Genomic DNA, 17491 nt, shown 5'->3' with positions numbered 1-17491 from the left:
CATTTCTATTCCTGCTCGCAGTGTCACGTTACTCTATCAGCAGCTCTGGCCATGTTTGGCTTTCCAAGTACTCACTGTGATTTGACTGAGTGACACATACAAGGAATGTGAAACTGAATATGCTGTGACAAATGGTGCTCTGTTAATGTGTTTCATAATTCCTAACTTGGTTATATGCACAACAGTAAGATTTCTAATGTTTTTGAAAGAAGACTTTTCTGCTCATCAAGGCTGCATTTATTTAATCCAAAATACACTAAAAGCAGTAAAACTGTGAAATATTTTTACTATTCAAAATTACTGCTTTCTATTTGAATATATGGTCAAATGTATTTTATTCATCTAATGCAAAGCTGATTTTTCAGCATCGTTACTCCAGTCTTCAGTGTCACGTGATCTTTAGATATCATTCTAATATGCTGATTTGCTGCTCAAAAAATATTTATTATTATTGTTATGTTGAAAACAGATGAGAATATATTTTTTCAGGATTCTTTGATGAATAAAAAAGTTCTAAAAATAGAACCCTTTTGTAACATTGTAAATGTCTTTATCATCATTATTGCTAAATAAAAGTAATAATTCCTATAACCGCAAGAAAAAAGAAAAAGAAGAAGAAGTACAATTAAACTGACTCCAGGCTTTTGAATGGTAGATTGTATAGAGTTACAAAAGCTTTTTATTTCAGTTAAATCTGATCACTGCCGCCTGCTGGTCAAACCTGTGTAAATGCATCAAACTAGCCTGTTTAAACACAATGCAAATGTTTTACTGAAAGTATATTATAGTAAATGCAGTTAACAAAGCATCAAATACCATTTTTCATGTTATCTGGGGTAAGTTGACACATGGAACCAGTGTTTTTCATGATTATTATTATTTTTTTATTTTTTTATTTTTTATATTTAATATTTTCCTGTTTTCATTCAACTTTTAATTAGTTTTAGCAATTTTGTTGTGCTTTTGTCATATTTATTAAATCTCTTTTAGATTAGGTTTTTATTTTATTTGTAGTTAGTACTTTTATGGTTTCATTTTAAACTTAAGTAATTTTATGTTTTTTATGTTTCATGTGTTGCTTTTTTCATTTGTCTAATCGTGTTTATTATGTTTATTTAGACTATACTTAAACTAAACAAAAATATCATATTCAAGTTTATTTCAATTTCTATTTTAATTCAAGTAATAACAATGATGTTTATGTTTTAGTTTTAGTTATTGACAATAACCTTGTTGGGAACCTGCTAGGGATGCACGATATTGGATTTTGGCCGATATTCGATATGCCGATATTTTCTAAATAATTTTGGCCGATGTCGATACCGATATCGATATATATACAAATATATACTGATATATTTAAACTTTAATTTTACTGAAGAGAAATCCATGTATCTCTTCTGTACTGATTCTACCATAAATTTATTATTTTACAAATGTAGACAGACATTCACATCTGAAAAACAGGTCAATTATTTCACTTGGAGAATATCGGTTTGGCTCATCGGCAGAAATATTCATATCGGCCGATACCGATAATGGTCATTTTAAGCTTTTATCGGCCGATACCGATGTTGTGCCGATATTATCGTGCATCCCTAGAACCTGCTATTATAATTAACCTTATAAGGGATTTTCAGCCTAATTTAAATTATCAGACAATTATGAATTAATTAAACATAATAAAAATAATAATAATAATAGCATTTAAAAATATTGTTTTGAAAATATGAAAAACACTTTTCCCCTATCTTTTTATACAGTAATTTTCTTCTTAATGTGTGTCAGTGTGTTGTTATTGCTGTTGAATGGATGTTTGAGACCAGTATAAACAATCACTGTCAGAGACATGAATTGCTGACATGACATGTTGAATTTTAATGACATGAATCTACTTCAGGCTGTGTGTTTTCTGTTAGTGTGCTGCCATCTAATGGACTCTGTCAGTCTCACAAACATCTCACCAGAGTCTTTCTACAAATATACAGTGCCAAATAGAACTCAACTGTTATAAAAAAAAAAAAAGGTTCTTTACCTTAAGAATGTTGTTTATTCAACTCAGAAAGTCCAAAAGAAGGTTTTATTATTTTCATGTTGCAGCATTATAACTTTGGAATAGCAAATTAAATACACCATCATGGAGCGCATGCAGGGCTGCAGATTGAACCTACATTCAAGTATAACTATAGGGGCTAACCAGGGGCTAATTTCCCATTGCCAACCAACTAGTTCCTAACAGGTTAGCAACTATGGTTTTGGGAAACGTTCCCCAGTGTAGAATCAAATATTGGTTTGTAGTTAGTTTTTAGAATCCTGAAAAAATGTATACATATATGCACTTGGATTGTAATTTTGTATTATCATTATCTTACATACAGTATATACATAATTAGCATTTTTAAAGATCTGCCTTTTTAACTTTTCTTTGTGTCTCTCATTTGCTTTGATAACAGACCCCCCCCCCCCCTCAACAAACACACACTTTTGCTTTAATGACACCCCTGCAATCCTGTTAAATATACACTTGCATTTAAATCATGTAAGGTTTTATAGTATTATTATCCCTCACAGTCCTTATAAACATATAGGCCCATATATATATATATATATATATATATATATATATATATATATATATATATATATATATATATATATATATATATATATATATATATATATATATATATATATATACACACACACACACACACACACACACATATTATATATCCCATACATTACAAAACATTTGTTTTGTCTTTCTTTAAATTTTTTGTTCTGTCCTCCTTCTTCTTCTTTCTTTTTTATGTTGTTGTTGTTGTTGTAAATCTTTTTTATTTTTTCTCCCACAATCCTGATAAATGTATAGTATAAAAATGTTTTTTTTTCTTATATTTTTTCTGAAACCTGAAATTGTTTATATATATACGTCAATATCACTTTTTTCATACTTTTTATTATCATTATAATTTTGTATATAATTAATTCCATAATTCCATAATTAATTATAATTCATATTTGTAACATAAGCAATTTTCCAAATCTGTCTTTTGTTGCTGTTGTTCTTGTTTAAAAATCCAGCTTTTGTTTTTATTTAATTTCTTTCATTTTACTTTTGTAAAAAAACAACAACAAAAAAACTTTTTTATTGTCTCTGCTGCAGTCCTGATAAATGTAGGCATATATCCCATAAAGTTTTATAGTATTTATTTTGTTTTTCTCTTTTGCTTTATTGACAGCATTTTTTTCAAAATCTTTTTTTTTGTCCCTAAAAAACTTGTACACATATATCCCATAACTTTAATAAGTTTGTGTCTCTGTTTTTTAAGAATTCTAAAAAACGTATTAATAATTCCTGTAAACAAAAGTTTTATAGTATTTGGTTTGTTTATTTTGCTTTAATTAAAGCATTTTAACTAAATGTGTTTCTTTTATTTTTTGTTTACTTGTTTATATTTATTCATTTATTATTGCATTGCTTTAGCGAAACTAATGAGCCACCAGTTTGTCCGGCGATGAGAGAGTTAAGCGCGCGTATCCCTGACTGTGCACGCGCGCGTGGACTCCCACAATTTGATAAATGTCCGTCCGCGGTCCTTCGGTCCGTTTCCAGTATCTCGAGGAAGATCCGGACTATGCCGTTCACGCGCCTCAGAGTGCATCATCCACTGGCAGAGGAACATCTGTGCTGGGAGCCCATCTCAGTGACCGTCCAGCTCTAAAATTCATCTCAAGATGCCAAACCTGCTTTTGGTTTTCTATTTACTTCAAGGACTTAATAACTTTATCAGCGCGCAACACTCCGCGCGCTGGAGGAACCGGATCCAATGGGTGAATAACGGCCAGGTGTTCAGTTTAATGAGTACCGGCTCGGAGTACCAAGCACCGGTGGCGTCCAGAAGACAGTCCAGGACAGACAGGACCGCGCAAATTCGAATGGACGCGTCCGATCCTGCGAGCACTAATAGCGGCAGCACCGCGCTCTTGGGTCGGGACCGCATGCAATACATCGCGGCCAACAGCCGCGCGCCTGGCGCCAGACAAATGCAGGTGCGTCAGCGGCTCAGAGCGCCTCCAGGAACCAGATCCACCGCCACCGCTCCGTCTGAATACTCCGGCGGAGGAATAACCCCGGCACACGGGTATAATAGCGCACGGAGGACTCCAGCGGTTGCCAATCTCCAACACCTGGAAGCACCCAGATATAATTCAAACACTTTATCTAATGGAAGCTATAATGAAGCGGGGATCCCCAGAGCGCAAACTCCAAATGTGGAGCAGGGAACCACGTCTGAAAGTATGGCAGGAGATGATCCGTGGAGAAGGAATACAGTTTTCTATAACATCTACCCGCCTGGAGGCAGGACGCTCATCCCGCGCCGCCCGCCGCCTGGCACCGGTTACGGCACCAGATACTTCCAAAACGGTGAGCTGCGCGCAATAGACGGTTTTAGCCTCAGCATCTCGGGGGATGTGTGGGATTTCTTTAACACAGCTTGTGTTGTGCTCTACTATAGGTCTTCCTGATCTCGTGCCAGATCCATATTCCATCCAGGGAGGTTCATACATCCAGCGCGTCCAGATGTACGCGCTCCGGTGCGCGGCGGAGGAGAACTGCCTGGCGCGGTGCGTTATATGAGTATCTGTGTGGATTTACAGCGACCATAACAAGCATTTTAGACACTTACGTTATGCTAAATTGCCTATTTAATTTAGTTCCGGTCATAAATCACATAAAGAGTTTTTTTATTTTATTTTTATTTTTACGTATAATCCTATAATTGTAAATATTTTATAGCATAGTCTGTCTTTTGCATTTATGACAGCATTTTTTTATTTAAAATGTATTTAAACTTAAAGAACGTTTTATAGTAGCTATATTTTGTGTCTCATTTGCTTTAATGACAGCATTTTTTCAAATAATATTATTTATAATATTATATATCATCTGAATTTATGTGCATCAGTTTCTAAGTGAAAAAAGCATTATTTGTGAATAATTTGGGCAATGAGGTACATAAGCTCAGATAACCAATCAGTTGCAAAAAGAAACAGAAAACATGTGCTCATTCAAAGAAAACAAGCTGATAAAAAGATAATACACAACCCATTCTCACTCCAAAGGCGTCAAAAACCGAAGCATGGTCAAGCGCCCCTAGCGTCACTTTTATGACGCCAAATGTGCCTCTCGGCGTCGACTATCGAAGCACTACGACCTTCATTGCTTTCAGTGGGAAACTTTTGGCGTCAGAATTCGACACGAGGACATGAGATGTTTATCGCTATGAAATCACGTTCAAGAAGTCTCATTCAGCACACATCGCGCGATACTTGCTATCAGTTCCACAGTTTGGGTGAGTAGTCGTATATACGCTCTTTTAATGCCTTTTATCAAATGTATTCTGTCTTCTTTATTAATCAGATTAGTGCCATATGTTTAATCGCTGTATTATATCGGTCATCCGCGGCTGTCTTTGAGTTTCATTGCGTTTAAATAAATGAACACAGCTGCTAATTAGTGTGATTAAACTCTATCTGTCACGTGACGTGCCATAGACCTTCGATCCGTTTTATATTATTATTAATTTCAGGATCAATGATGTAAGTTGTATTTGTAGTAAAATCATGGTAATCACGACACAATAGTAATAAATGAAATGTGAAGTTAAAACACAGTAAATGGGACATTAGTAACTGTAACTGTAGTTTTACTATGATATATTAATAATCAATACAACAATACAATAATCACCAAACCAGCTATGTTTGTATCACTGTAATGTTAGTGTTTTTATGTGCTTTTATATGACAGATATCACAGTAATCATGTGTTCTGTACCATGCTTTTAATACCTTTTAATGTAAATCCAAAAAAAAAAAAAAATCAAATTAAAAATAAATAATAAAACATGTATTTTTCCATCTTGCAGTTCATTCATATCAGTTTATATATATATATATATATATATATATATATATATATATATATATATATATATATAATATTTTGCTCACAGATCATTATTAACATTCTGTATATAATTCAATTTTATTTTCTCTCCCCTTTTTTATTATTTATATTTTTAGCTGAAAAGACGTAAAGGCAGTCAGCCCAGTGGTGTTTCTGGAGAGGGATTCCTTCAGAAATGGAGAAGACAGAAAGCAGCGGAGGCAGATATTTGCAGCAGTAAGTCTGTGATAGTTTGTCTCTTTTATCAAAAATTCCTGCTGTTATAATTTGTACAGCATTTGTTGTTTCTTAAACTGTTGCACTGTCCAAATACCCACACTTGCCATCTTTTCACTTGACCACTTGATTACTTATTTGACGTCTTTCCTGTATTTGGCCTAGTGTTCGAGTGAGCATGATGACCACGAGTGTGTGTCAAACTTTTCATGACCTGATGACTGTGTTTCCCAATCCTGATCCTGGAGAACCCCAGCACTGCACGGTTTTGGTGTCTCTCTTATCTGCCTTGGAGTCTTCACTGATGAGCTGATGAGTTGAATCAGGTGTGTTTGATCAGGGAGACATCTCAAATGTGCAGTGTTGGGGTTCTCCAGGACCAGGATTGGGAGCCACTGCCTTATGGGACACTTATGTGTTTAAAGAGATTTTTAATATCTAATTATCAATATTTCACATACTGTACTAAACACATCACAGTCTTAATAATCCAGTTTAACACTTGTATGATATTGTACAAGCCCCAGGACGGTCTCATCTGACACTATCAAAAGAATTCATATGACTATAGCTTGTTATTAATTACTTGCTTTCAATAATGGATTCATTTAACATTTAATTTTACAGCATCTTTACAGAGGCTGCTTTTATGGTCTAAACAAAACACAGTGTAATGTATAAGTTGAATGTAATGTAATATTTCTGTTTTACAGGATTGTTTGAGGATAACACTGCAGTTCTCCATCATGCACAAGGACTCACCTCGTTAACTCTTTATCCCCCACACACACAGATATGGTCCCTGGATCAGTGATTAGACTTTGCAGTGGTTTGATTTTTGCAGAAGATGTAACTTTGTTTTATTTATAAGCTCATAATGAATACATTACAGAACCAGTGATGAAAACAATAGTTAAAAATAGTATTTTTCGTATTGATAAAGCATTTTGTTCTCTTTTTCAAGCTTCATACAGTGAACTTTTTAGACTTTAATTAAGAGTTTTAGTAAAGGAGATATTCATACACAGTCATCCCCTAGCTCCAGTCATGAAGTGAATTCATGATGTTATTGTCAAAGCTAGCAGGTGTTTGTTTTCCTGAACACTTTCTCTGTCTTCCATTGTTCAGACAATCAGTGTTTATTTGATGCTGTGCTGATTGAGTTTTATAGATGATATTGCACACTTGACATGCATGTCTTCATGGTGTTTTTTTGTGAGTTTGAAACATTTACATTGTGTTGTATAACATTTTGGTCAATTTAATTTTTTTAATAAAATTGATCTTTTTCCAGTGTTCTCTGAAAGACATACTGTATTTACTGTTTTGTTTTTTAATAAAAGCATTTTCATTTGCATACTGAAAATAGTTAATGTTTACAACATAACTGCCTTTTTATTCTTTATGGTGGCAAAAACGAGCTTGGTGACAGAGGATGCAGTGTAGTAATTTGGGCATGTTGACTTTAAATGAGTTTGACATATCAATAAATAATGGAAGATCCTTACAAAAATATGCATGTTTATTATGCTTTATGTATTTATTTGTTCATTCATTCATTCATTAATTTATAATTTCTGTTTTTATTCCTAGGGTTCAAATGGTAGAGAATGGTAAATCACAGAAACACAAATGTGAACAATTTTAACTTTAAAACACAATGTAATATACAATGTAAATTTTAGAAGCACGTCATTTGATTAGTAAATATATTTGTCTTTGGTCAAAAAAAAAATATACAAATCTTAAAAATGTGTCTTATATTTAATGAGAGGAATCTATCTGTTGGATACAACTGCGACTGCTGGGCATGTGCACATCAATATTGCCCAATTTTTGTCAAGCTGAACAACGGAGGAAGGTGAAGACGTTAATAAAACACAATCTAATAAGTAGCAAGCTTAATCTATTGTTAACCGAATCTATCCCTTCAGCCGAAAAACGAAAGACATCTGTCATACATGGATAAGGAAGTGTGACGCTGCTGCTCAGCTTTGATGTCATTGGCTATGAATTTTCAGGACAGTCTGTGGTTGGACTATCTTTTAACCCATATTAAACAGCGCATCATGTTAAAAAGTATGTTTTGCTCCTATCATCACATTAGTAATATATTAAGTCAACAATGAAGTGTTGCTATCTTGAGAAAAATGACATCTTTAGCGAGATCCTAATCCTAACCCTAAGCATAACTTCAATGAACTACAAAAACAGCCCCCTAGTGTTGCCTTTGCATAGATAGAACGACGGAGGCTTGTGGGTAATGTAGTTTAAAACTTTTTATTAACGAAACGAAATAAATTATTTATTTTAAGGAAAACTGGATATCTAAAATATGTTTATTGTGCAAACCTCTATGATATATTTGAGAGGCAGGCTGAAATGTGGTATTTTACAGTGAGCAATATTTAAAATGCTTTTATGCCAGCTTTCCACTTATTTTTGAAAACTGAGCTCAACATTATTTTATCAGCATAGCATAAGTAATAATCCTGCCCATTTTCTCTTTGATATGTTAATTGGACTCTGATTACAGCCCTTTGAAATGTACAGTTTTGGGCTCTTCCGGGGGGTGCTACTGGGCCCCTGGGGGTAGCAGGGCAGTAAAACCTACATATATGTATTCTCCTCATCATGAACAACAAACTGAGCTGAGTCACATTTATATCTGACAGTTTTCACAGTCCTCTGTTTTCTATTCTATTCATCATGGCTATTATACCTTTTGACAGGACATTGTGAGGCCATCTGATGAAACATGGAAAAATTATAAAGAAATGATTTAATAATGAAAATAATAGATTATTTCTTTGATTTTTGAAGTAAATGGCAAGAAATATAATGGATGAACCTGCAACAACTTGCCATTATCTATTCCCCACTGTAAAGCAGTAATCAAGGACAATGTATACACATTGTGATACTTCACTATTACACAAGGACAAATTCATGCAGTGCTAAGAATATTAATTTATATATATATATATATATATATATATATATATATATATATATATATATATATTAGCATTATATATAACTAATTAGCCGAAATCAGTGTAAAAATGTCCTCCTCACCCCTGTATCTTGCTCCTCATGTGCTGGACATCAGTAATGTGGGTGCTCTTGGTTTTAATGCAGTACAAGATCCACGTTGATCATTCCTGCTACATTCTCAGTTATCCGTCAAGTGCTTGTAACAATAAAGCCCATGGCACCATCTTGTAATGCAGAATAATTAATCTTGTAACTCCCTGTATTTCACAAAAAATGTGCATATTTGTTACTAAAATATAAAAAAATTACTTTTCTGGTGTACTGATGTCCCAGATGTTATTAATCCGATCAAAAATGTTCATGTCTTAAATAAAAAAATAATCCCAATAATTAATATGTTGTTTTTCCAAGTCTAAAATAAACACATATGAGCCTACCTAGTAAAATGATGTATTTACCAAGAATCTTCAGAACACAATATTCACCATTTTCATTTTATTGAAGCATAGACTATAAACTTGATAAAGTAGCATCAAGACAAATAAGATTCAATGAAAATAATTATCATCAAAGATACATTAACCTCATATATAAATCAGTTCACACAGATGAGTGATGAAATGTCCTTAAAAGTCACACAGTCCCATCCAGTCAACTGTGATACAGATCATGTGATACATATAAGACATGTGATACTGTTTCAGAAAATAATGATTCCCATCATCACATCTAAACTGGTTTCATCTCCCCATCGTGATCTTCTTCTCTCGTGTCTGGAAACAGTTTGTGGTTGATGTCCAGCACTGATGAGGTGTAGCTTGTTCTCAGCCAGAGGATCTCTCAGTCCTAAGATCCCAGACCTGGTCAAAGTGAAACAAACAATGCAGAAGAAGTTGTTTAATGGACAGAGAGCGCAGCTTATGTTCTGTGTGGTTTTAGCAGGGTGAGTAACTATGACCCTTGTAGTACTGTACACTTACCATTCTTCAAGCTGTTTTAAGATCTTTTGAGAAGCTTTTCTCTGAAGACAATTTACCACATCCTCTTCTTTCACTCCTTTCAAGAGCATCACTTGGTCAAAACCCCTCATTTGGCTGATGAGATCATCTGTACAAATAAAAATACTGCAATAAATATGTCATTCTGCAAGAATTAAGAAAAAGTTACAGAAGCAAAGGTCTTGCTCATGAGACATTAGCATGTGTAGTTCTCAGAGACTCTAGAATTCATCTGTTGTTGCAGTAAATGTGTTTTTTTCCTCTAGAATCTTTCTCCAAAGTTCCTGACTTCTCTCACAAATGTGTTTTAGGTCGGTGCAGTGTAAGGCCTGGCTTCAAACCAATCAACTATCAATTCACAATTAATAACATAACATTTACAAACAATGAAATAATGTCAATTGGTGTTTATATCAACTAAACCAATTTCATGACACTTGTCTGCTGATAAAACAGGTGGTGTGTTTTTAAAAACATAATATTAAAAATGTCCAGTCACACTTTGCTAACATGCTGTAATTGTAATAGTATAAACGAAATCAAGGCTGACATGACCAGTTCTGTGAGAGATCATCATAAATGTTGTATAACATTGCTTCAACACACACATACCAGAGGACTTCTGTTTGTTTGAGCACAAGATGGCCATCTTCATTCCTCATCCTGAGCAAATCATATCCTTGGTCTTCCTTCTCTTCTGTGAAACAAAATAATCTCTACTTACTCTCTGTGCAATTAATATTGCTCATTAAACATAATTAAGTTAATTTAAAGTAAGATTCAGACCAGAGCATTTTTGGAGTAAACAAATGTACCTGGGAAGAGCTGATCATGGCAAGATTCGCTGAGACTCAGTAATAGCTCTTTTTAGGTTTTAGGAAGGTTTGTGAGGGTTTGGCTCTTAAAATAGCTGTTGAGCTCAATATTTTAGACCTGAAAAAGAAGAACAGCATTATCTGGAAAAAATCCTGTAAGACAGAAGGAAGGACATATTATTAATTACGTGCAGCTTGTACATTACAACCTCTGTAAAGATGCTGTATAATTAAATGTTAAATGAATCCATTATTGAAAGCAAGTAATTAATAACAAGCTATAGTCATATGAATTCTTTGATAGTGTCAGATGAGACAGTCCTGGGGCTTGTACAATATCATACAAGTGGTTAAACTGGATTATTAAGACTGTGATGTGTTTAGGGATCATTTTTAAGACTTTGACCCTGTCCAGATACCCACACTTGCAGTCTTGGCCACTTGAGAGTGTGTGTACGTGACAGTGTGTGCACAAGACTGTCCCCGGTCTTAATAATGCCAAAGCACAGCGTCCTTAAACACACTAAACCTCTCCAATACTGCTTCCGGAGCACTATACAAAGCTTAGTGTATCCCATCATGCATCATGTTTTGGAATAAATCGTCAGACTTTTTGCCGAGATCTCACAAGAGGTCATGGAAAGCTGTCCAATGTACAGTATGTTGAAATATTGATAATTAGATATTAAAAATCTCTTTAAACACATAAGTGTCCCATAAGGCAAGTGGCTCCCAATCCTGGTCCTGGAGAACCCCAACACTGCACATTTGAGATGTCTCCCTGATCAAACACACCTGATTCAACTCATCAGCTCATCAGTGAAGACTCCAAGGCAGATAAGAGAGACGCCAAAACCGTGCAGTGCTGGGGTTCTCCAGGATCAGGATTGGGAAAACACAGTCATCAGGTCATGAAAAGTTCGACACACACTCGTGGTCATCAATGCTCACATCGAACACTAGGCCAAATACAGGAAAGACTTCAAATAAGTAATCAAGTGGTCAAGTGAAAAGATGGCAAGTGTGGGTATTTGGACAGTGCAACAGTTTAAGAAACAACAAATGCTGTACAAATTATAACAGCAGGAATTTTTGATAAAAGAGACAAACTATCACAGACTTACTGCTGCAAATATCTGCCTCCGCTGCTTTCTGTCTTCTCCATTTCTGAAGGAATCCCTCTCCAGAAACACCCACTGGGCTGACTGCCTTTACGTCTTTTCAGCTAAAAATAAAATAATAAAAAAGGGGAGAGAAATAAAATTGAATTATATACAGAATGTTAATAATGATCTGTGAGCAAAATATTATATATATATATATATATATATATATATATATATATATATATATATATAAACTGATATGAATGAACTGCAAGATGGAAAAATACATGTTTTATTATTTATTTTTAATTTGATTTTTTTTTTTGGATTCACATTAAAAGGTATTAAAAGCATGGTACAGAACACATGATTACTGTGATATCTGTCATATAAAAGCACATAAAAACCACTAACATTACAGTGATACAAACATAGCTGGTTTGGTGATTATTGTATTGTTGTATTGATTATTAATATATCATAGTAAAACTACAGTTACAGTTACTAATGTCCCATTTACTGTGTTTTAACTTCACATTTCATTTATTACTATTGTGTCGTGATTACCATGATTTTACTACAATACAACTTACATCATTGATCCTGAAATTAATAATAATATAAAACGGATCGAAGGTCTATGGCACGTCACGTGACAGATAGAGTTTAATCACACTAATTAGCAGCTGTGTTCATTTATTTAAACGCAATGAAACTCAAAGACAGCCGCGGATGACCGATATAATACAGCGATTAAACATATGGCACTAATCTGATTAATAAAGAAGACAGAAATACATTTGATAAAAGGCATTAAAAGAGCGTATATACGACTACTCACCCAAACTGTGGAACTGATAGCAAGTATCGCGCGATGTGTGCTGAATGAGACTTCTTGAACGTGATTTCATAGCGATAAACATCTCATGTCCTCGTGTCGAATTCTGACGCCAAAAGTTTCCCACTGAAAGCAATGAAGGTCGTAGTGCTTCGATAGTCGACGCCGAGAGGCACATTTGGCGTCATAAAAGTGACGCTAGGGGCGCTTGACCATGCTTCGGTTTTTTGACGCCTTTGGAGTGAGAATGGGTTGTAATACAGCATAATGAGACAATTTTAAGACATGAGACCAGAACACAAGGTAGGTTAAAAAATGTCTGAAAATCATTTGCACTAGATACAAATATCAAAAGAAATTTCATTTATTTCACACACACAAAGCTAAACATTTGACTCTAAAACTGTAACACTTTACTTGAAGCCTTTATGCATTATAATATTATTTTAATACATTAATTTAAGCACCTTATAATGCATCGTATGATTTCATGCAATAATTGTAACCACCTTGTGGTTTCTTCTAACTATGACCCTGGTGTGAACTTAAAATTTATACATGAACTAAAATCACTAAAACACCAGCGGATTCAAACACACATAGAATTAAAAAATCATGAAAAGTGAATGTTAGTGAAGAAAAAAGATCTTGCTTTGAGTTTTTTCGTCTTATGCATTGGTGTTCAGACATTGTACAGATACATTTTTGGCAACAATATGTTGAGATGCCATACTGGACCAGTTGAAGCAAGCGTAGTGTACCCTAACAAAATAAATGTTGCACGGTTTGTATGTTGGTCTATTTTGCTAAAAATATATGCAAACTTATTTTTTTTGTGGTGCATGACCTCTCGTGACCCAATGGTCCATGAGCCTCATCTTCTGCCGTCTTTAATCTTTCAGATCTGCATACAGACCCACAGTCAGAGACATCGACTACAGGGTTCTGCTGCGCTTCCCACAGAAGGTCAGAAACATGGGAACGACTGAACTTCCCTGCCCGTCAAACCCAGACATCAAGTGGGAGTGGGCACAGCTGTCATCAGTGAGTCTGATTATCATCATTCTAGTGATTACACAGCCATGCATCTTTAAATTAAATCAGATGATTTGCAAAAAAAAAAAAAAAAATCAACACAGAAACCATGAGGCTCATTTCTTTATCAAATACTGTAATATATGTGAAACGGGCTTAGAATTGAACAGATAGACTTCCTTCACTGCACAAATACTTGTCGAAAGGAATAATGCTATGAAATGCACATATTTTTGTGTGAAAGTGTTACTTGCTGCTGCAAAACAAGAAGTATTTTTAAAATCAACAGCCCAAATTATTAAGAAACAAGTATTGGATTTCATTCAGCAAATAGGTGATGTGAATTATAATTATGATAAAATGATAAATAATAAAAACCCTATTGTAATGCATTCACTGCAATTCATGCTTCTTGCTTCTTATAAAATCAGCACAACAGCAATATTATAAATGCATTAAGTTACATTTATTATGAGTTTTATAAATCTTATGTATGTGATGCATTTCAATGGGTTACTCATAACTCATGGGCAGTGCATGATCTTTGTGATTCTGACAGGCACTATCACAGCATGGATGCGTTTCAGTCACTATGATCTGCTGGACATCAACACCGGACTGAAAGGTCGCTGAGGGTCACAAGGCCAGTTTTCTGTCTGGAAGATACGGGCTGTGATCCTGGATTTCACCGCAGATACGCCTGCACCGCACACACAACAAGGTACACACACACACACACACATCACAGTGTCCCACAATGCACAGCAGCATTATTAATAGGTCCACTAAAAAACATTTCCACTCAAAAGATTAATGAAAATTATAATAGAATCTTCAATACACTAGGAGATCAGTGTTATTTTTATTAATATTTATATGCTATTAAAGTTTTTATTTTATTATTTTGGATTAGCTTTTATTTTTATATTTTTAATTTTATAATTTTAAGTTAATGTTATGAATATTTTTTTGTTCATTTTTATTAATTAGTTTTTTATATTACTATTACTATCAGTTTTAGTTTTTATTTATTTCCAGTTAATTAAAGTTCTTTTAAATCTCATATTTACATCTTATTCATAATTTATTTTATTTTATTTCCATCAATTAACATAAATAAATAGTAACACTTTTAGTTTTATTATATAACCCTGGATTAAACATTATTGCTGATCATTGAATTATTATTGCTGTTCTTGCATACATCAATAATTACATTTAGTTGCACCATCTTCATTTTATATTTATATTTATTTTATCTAAATTAACAAAAATAATTTCAGTTTAGACAATAATAACCATGGTTGAGATGAATTTGTGCTTGGTGTATTTTTTATTATAGGAATATTATAGCTAAGGCAACTAACTGTAATACATTTCTGATTCTAATTTTCATTTAAGTTTTTCTACTCATTTTTTATTTTATTTTAGCTCAATTTCAATTAACAAAAAATAATAATTATATTTTTAACAGCAATAAATCTAAAGAAGACAGACTTGTGCTGATCATATCAGTGTTTATGGTTTCACAGAGATGTTAATTGCTGTGTTTTCAGGGTTTGAGTCCAGGCTGCCACCGACACATTACGCTGCCACATCGACTGCCAGTGGATTCGACATCACAGACGTCCCTTCCTGGAACTACATTCTCAAGGTATGAGATATAAATGATGTAGACAATTTCCAAACGGGATCCTGTTGTTGATGTGCATGTTACTTCCTGTCCAGGTCACAGTCAATCCAGACTTCCTGGTGCCCGAGTCTGACTTCTCCAACAACGTTGTGCGATGTGAGGTCATTTACACCGGCGTTTACATCCAAACCAGAAACTGCGTCTTAAACTGGGTGAGGAAATGCATTTTTATTTACTTCATCTCATTAATATTTCACAAATATGAGACCGGAGCAATAATGCCCTCATTTCTATATTCCACAGAATGTAAAGCCCTTGGGTCGGAGGTGATTTTTAAAGGCCTATATAATAGGTTAATTATAGGAATTTAATTCAAAGCTTTTTTTAAGTAACTTGAAACACTCTGTATAGTTGTTGGAGTAAATTTATGACTAGTGTACTGTATCTATTTTAGATGAGTTTTGATTTCTTGCCCTAGTGCAAGCAATTTTAAGTCAAATCTACATGTGTTTGTGATGTTTGCATTATAATAGAATGTAATTTTACTTTATTTTAATAATGAAGAACTATTAATGAATAGATCAGTAATTTTTAGTGTTTGTATTATTGCATAGGTTATGAAAATATAAACATATTTTAAAAACTAAGATAATATTGAGGGATTATTTTAGCTTTTTATTAGATAGAGGTTGGAGTGGTTTACTCCAGCTCAGATCATAGTGTAAATATACACTATTAAGAGTTTGTTTCGGTTGATGTTCTGTCTTTAACATCTTGAAAATGTTGTTGCGAGCTTCCCTCGTCTTTGCCTTGATTATAAGACTCCTTCCATGAATGCTGGACTTGGAATGGATGAGGTCTTTTGTGTAAATGCAGAGAATGTAAATAGAGAAAAATGGATTGGGGTTGTTTTTTTCTAAACTCTTTCTTCATTGAATCACGAGTTCATTAAATACAGAATGCGTTCAACATGAGCTCTCTGTTGAGATGTTTTAAAAAAGAAAGACGTGTAGATGTGGGACGAAAACATTCCCAAGCACCAAAGGAATGAGAGTTGAGATCAAATCGAGCCAAAGATATCAGAGTCTGAGACGTTTTACTGCCTCCTTCGGTATTTACTGCACAGGAGAGGAAAAGTTTAACTGGGTCGAACCGTCTGGATGAAAATCCTCACACTAGATATCTGTCTGATCATGACTTCTGACTTCTAGATTGTATTTAATATTTTATAATGAGCAAAAACTATTTCTTTTTTCAATCTTTACAAACTCTGAGATTGAAACGGAGAAAACTGCAGACGTAAATAGGATAAACTTTCCTTTTCTGAGTATTTATATGCAGTTCACCTAATATTTAACTTCCTCTAAGACAAACAGTCGGTGCATGGAGAAAGAAATCCCACAATGCTTTGGGATCCAGTGTTATTTTAGCATTATTTATAGTTTTAATTAACATTTTGACATTAGCTTGATTTATTTTACTTTCAATTTAAGTACAAGTTTTTAGTAATTTTTTTTTATTTTAGTGATTCATCAGGTTTGTAGAAATGTAGCATTACATCAGTGTCTCATCAATGTATGTTCAGCAGTGAATGGGTGCCGTCAGAATGAGAGTCCAAACAGCTGATAAAAACATCACAATAATCCACAGCACTCCAGTCCATCAGTTAACATCTGGAGAAGACAAAAGCAAAGCAAAACCATTATTAAGATATTTTTAACTTCAAACCATTGCTTCCAGCTAAAATATGAGTCCATCATAATCTTCTTAGAGTGAAAAAGTGGTCTGGTCTGAATCAGTAGAGAAATCTGCACACCTCCAAACAAATATGTGCATGATTTTGATGTGTGAGACAAGAGGAGATTTTTTTTTTTTTTTA

The 17491-nt window shown here is 34.0% G+C and overlaps 1 pseudogene; it reads left to right on the top strand.

Annotated features, from left to right (window-relative positions):
• Positions 1-3526: 3526 nt before the first annotated feature.
• LOC113111222 (protein-lysine 6-oxidase-like) lies at positions 3527-15824 on the top strand (annotated as a pseudogene).
• Positions 15825-17491: the final 1667 nt, after the last annotated feature.

The sequence above is a fragment of the Carassius auratus genome, chromosome 2 (genome assembly GCF_003368295.1).
Source record: "Carassius auratus strain Wakin chromosome 2, ASM336829v1, whole genome shotgun sequence".
Lineage (NCBI taxonomy): Eukaryota > Metazoa > Chordata > Actinopteri > Cypriniformes > Cyprinidae > Carassius > Carassius auratus.
Note: the sequence above shows the minus strand (reverse complement) of the source record. Positions and strands in the feature narration are given on the sequence as shown.